This window comes from Antechinus flavipes, chromosome 6, assembly GCF_016432865.1.
Source record: "Antechinus flavipes isolate AdamAnt ecotype Samford, QLD, Australia chromosome 6, AdamAnt_v2, whole genome shotgun sequence".
In the NCBI taxonomy this organism is placed as follows: Eukaryota; Metazoa; Chordata; class Mammalia; order Dasyuromorphia; family Dasyuridae; genus Antechinus; species Antechinus flavipes.
This window is the reverse complement of record NC_067403.1, coordinates 249,898,984-249,903,751: the sequence shown is the minus strand read 5'-3', so window position 1 is coordinate 249,903,751 and position 4,768 is coordinate 249,898,984. Positions and strand designations below refer to the sequence as shown.

At 39.4% G+C, this 4,768-nt stretch overlaps 1 pseudogene; it reads right to left on the bottom strand.

Moving 5' to 3' along the window:
* Positions 1-3,516: 3,516 nt before the first annotated feature.
* On the bottom strand, positions 3,517-4,462 carry LOC127540877 (olfactory receptor 4D11-like; annotated as a pseudogene).
* Between the last annotated feature and the right edge of the window lie 306 nt (positions 4,463-4,768).

The window sequence follows — 4,768 nt, the reverse complement described above, 5'->3', positions numbered from 1 at the left end:
TACCGCCAGGTGCTGTAGATTCCTCCTAGCTCTCAATTTGAGAGCTTCCATATTTCCTCTTCTATTACCTTCACAATGATTAGTTTCCAGGAGTAGTGAGTCTCAACAGTTAGCAGAGGGCACAAACCAGTGCAAGAAGACTTGGTTTGTTGACTATTAATCTGGGGATCAGCCTGATCAAGCAACCTTCTATCCCCCCCATTTATTTCAGAACCATCAGACCCAGCAAATGACTCCATTCTTAGCCAAAACGGCATACTACTCTGTAGAGAGCCCCAGATAGTGGGAAGCCCTAGGTGAGGATAAGACCCATTAGTCCAATAAAAGGAACCCCATCAACAATGTCTGGTTTGTCTCCCCATTTCCCCCGAGGGCTCTTAGCCTTCCTGACAAATCAGGGGGCAGTGACAACTTGGGCTGTAATTAAAGCAGAGTGATACCAAGTGGCAAAGAGACATCTGTGCATGATAGCAAGTTGTTTAATGTGGTCCCACATGTGCAGTATGCTGTGGTTATATAAGGGTATTAGGGCATATAAGGCTGAGAGAATTTGGAATAAATGACTCCATGTTTGACTGTCCACATGGATCCTGCCCCTTCACTCTTCTCCTAAGATTAAGGACTCAGGCTGGTACCAAGATCCTCTAGAGAGCTAGTCTGGCTATTACACTTCTATCCACAAGTCCAGGAGCATGGGGCTACATTGAAACTTAATTAACAATGTATCTTTCTTTAGCATTTTGAGGTTTATAAAACTTTTTTTTTTGGTGAGGTAGATTATGCAAAGATCATCCTCATTTTACAGATGAGGAAATTGAGGTCAAAAAAAGATAGAGAAATTATAACAGTTACCTAAAATAGTAATATTTGAGGTAACACTTGCACTCTAGTCTTTCTTCTAGTGTTTGACAACTCTGGACTATATTGGTGAAACATTATTTACTTTTTTATGGGTCTAGAGAGGTCTGAACTGCAGCCTGCCACTTATCAAAGCCAGATCTAAGAACCTGGGCCTTTCTTCCACCCTATTTAGTTCTGGAATTATAGTCTAAATGGGAGGTTGTATCACAGTGAGACCAAAAAAAAAGTCTAAGGTTTTCTGAGGCTGAAAGATAGAGCCCACTTAAAAAAGTACAATATTGGAGGCAGTCCATATCAGTCAAGTTGGTGAGGACCCAAAAAAGACACTGAATTATTTACCCAATCATGGTTGCTCTTTTAGTGACCAATCTTTTCCTTTCCTGGACGCTGGGTGTGTTTGTGGAAGTGTTCTTTGGTATTGGGGGAAATGCTTGTGGCTGCTGTTTTTATTATTCATTTGAGGAACTTGACTTTGCTAAAGAATTGAAGGATGCTCATGTCATGTTCTAGAGCACTGTATTTTCCAGAAAGGTTCCCCTAGGAAACCATGGGCTCAGAAGTCTTACACATAAGGATTGCTTGTCATCTGGGGGAGGGGGTGGAGGGAGGGAGCGGAAAAATCGGAACAGAAGTGAATGCAAGGGATAATGTTGTAAAAAATTACCCTGGCATGAGTTCTATCAATAAAAAGTTATTAAAAAAAGAAGTCTTACACATATACTAGCATGTGTCATGACTCATTTTCTTATTCTGGCAGTTCTCTGTGGGGACAAGAGACAATTATGGATGACATATGAAGATCTGATTCATAGGGGAGAAAATAAAAGGAAGAGAAGGAGAAGGAAGAAAGAAAGCATAAATTCTGCCAGAATAAACTAGGCTAATTATCAAAATGCTATGGTAGAAGCTCTGGATTTATAATTGGAATGCAGGGAGTTCAATCCCAGCTCTCCTCCTTATAAGCTGGGTGACACTGGAAAATGGACTCAATCTTTCTAGGCCTTAATTCCTATATGTATAAAACTAAGGGCACTGGACTAAATGCTATATAAAATCCTTTTCAACACTTAACAGTTTATTAATAATATGAAAACAGAAAGCATGAAGAGAAATATTTATGGAGTGGAGGGGACTTTGCAGTGGCCTCCCAAAGCATATCGATTAGTATACCACACCATCCAACTTACTCCTTGCAATCTAGGCCATCTTATCTATTGAAAATTTTCTTACACATCCCTCCCCAGTCCAGTAGTTCCTTCCATTGGTTATTATTCTTGAAGTCTGCATTATTTGACATTCCCTTTTCTTTTGAAATCTCTTTTTGTCTCTCTCACTTAGAGTGGGCTGGGTTCCCATTATTATATAAATCGAGAGAGATTTTTTAAATGTGTAACCAAGTAAAGAATTATATCCAGTCAAAGTGCTAATGCTACATAGTGAAACAAGGATCAAAATGTCAGAATCATAGAATATTGGAGATGTAAGAGAACCTAGAAAACAGAATGGATAACATCAGAATTTAAAAGGGAATCTTTGGATGTAGATTATTAGTCTAGAAAGACTGACTAGTGCTCATGCATCTAGAACTTTAAAGTTGGAATCAGATAGAGATGCTAGGTTCACATCCTGATTTGACCAAGTCAACTTTAACCTTCTGGGCTTCAAGATCCTCATTTATGAAGTGAGTTGATAACGTCTAAATTTCCCTTCCATCATCATCTGTGATCCTATGGCTCTGGGTGAATGCAGACAAATCTTGAAATGTGGAAAGCTGGAATTGGAAAAGGACATGGACTACTGAATTTAGAACATAGAATGTTAAGTCAAAAGCCAAAAGATTTATAGAATGTAACAGCTGGAACAAACCTTAGAATGCAGCATATAGGGTCATAGGTGAGATAACTTCATAACTTGGAAATGGATGAGACATTGAAGGCCATCTTGTCTGATACCTTTACTTCAAAATGAGTAATTGAAGTCAATGAAGGTTGAGTGACTTGCTGCATCTGTAGTAAGATTATAGAGTAAGATTTTATTCTTTGATTGAAAAGGAAACTTTCTGGAAAAGTAGACAATTCTCCATTGGGGAGATACAAGGAACTTCTCTGATTGTTCTTTCTCTGATTGACTGACTTCAAAGTGATTGTCAGACTCCTCAGATAAATCAGGAGCTCTTCTGCTTAAGTCCCTGTTACATAAATGAAATCAATTATTATTTATGTAGTATATTAGAGCCTGAAGGGACTTGATACCAAAGAATGTTAGAGTTGGAAGGCACCTTAGAACGCTTCCTCCAATCCCTATAGTCATAACATGCAGAGAGGTTACATCATTTGCCTTAGGTCACACAGATAGCTGTTAGTAGGTTCATGTCTCCTGGGTCCCAGGCCATTGCCTTTTCCATTTTTAATGTGGAATCTTTAACACAGATATTCTTTGAATGGAGGTGTGTCTGGTGTGTCTGTGCATCTTATTATGTACCTTGCTTTTTTTTTTGTTCATGGAATAATCCCAACTTTTTGCCTTCACTGGTTACGTAAGTTAATTCCCATCATTATGCACAGGATGCAGATATTTGCAAAGATGTACCTTCTGAGTATCTACCTCATGGTAATAATGGGCATAAAGTTCAAGTCAGTCTTTCCCATTTCCTTGTTAGCCCAGAGCCAATTTCTTTGCAGAAGTTATAAATCTTCTGTGTAATTTTCTCATGGTTGATTTCATCTCTTGGTTTCTCAGTGTGTAAATCAGGGGATTCAAGAGAGGGGAGATGACAGAGAAGGCAACAGTGATGGCCCAGTCAGAGGGAAGGGTAGTAAAAGGCCTAGCATATACATAGATACTGGGCGCAAAATGCAATGTGATTACAGTGATGTGGGATGAGCAGGTAGAGATGGCTTTCCTCTTGCCCTCTCCTGTATAAGACCTCAACATCACCATGATGACTGTGTAGGATATAAGGAGTAGAAAGAACCAAAGAGTGGTGAGGAGGCCATTGTTGCAGATCATTAGGATCTCCAGAGCAAAGGTATCGATGCAGGCAAGTTTGAGGAGTTGGGAAATATCACAATAGAAACTATCAATAATATTGGGCCCAGAAAAGGGAAGTGGGAGCAACAGAGAGACCTGTACAGTGGAGTGTATGAAGCCTCCCACCCAGGCAGACATTATAAGCCCAAGACACTTTCCTTTACTCATGAGGGTCACATAGTGGAGGGGCTTTGAGATGGCCAAATAACGATCAAAAGCCATTGCAGATAGAGAAAAACCATCAACCCCACCAAGGAAGTGGAAGAAAAACATCTGTGTAAAGCAGCCATTGAAAGAGATTGTTTCTTTCAGCTAAAAGATCTAACAAAACCCTTGGAGCAGTGATGGAGGAGAAGCAGATATCCACAAAGGATAGATTTCGGAGCAGGAAGTACATAGGTGTGTGGAGGCGAGATTCCCAAGTCACAGTGATTATGATAAGGAGATTTCCTAATAGAGTTGTTACATACACCAGGAGTAATAAGAAAAATAAGATGATGCTCAACTTTGGAGACTGGGTAAGCCTCATAAAAACAAATTCCTTCACCCTGGTCTGATTCCCCAGATCCATTAGCTCATGTTTCTTCTTCCTTGACCATCTTGAGAAAAAAGAGTTAAATAATAAACAATATAGACATTTACTCAGCCCCATCCTTCAATTACACTCATCATCTGCTGATTTCACTTCTACTCATATATTGCTGAATGAAGCTAGACTAAATCATAAAACAATGGTGACTAGACCCACTATCATTTTATGTGACACAATCTGAACTGGAGTCTTGTGAGTGTGAAACAATCCTTTTTTAAAACCTCCCTAACTGATTGATTCATTGTCCTACCAACCCCATCACTTTTCTAAACCTTTTAATATCTC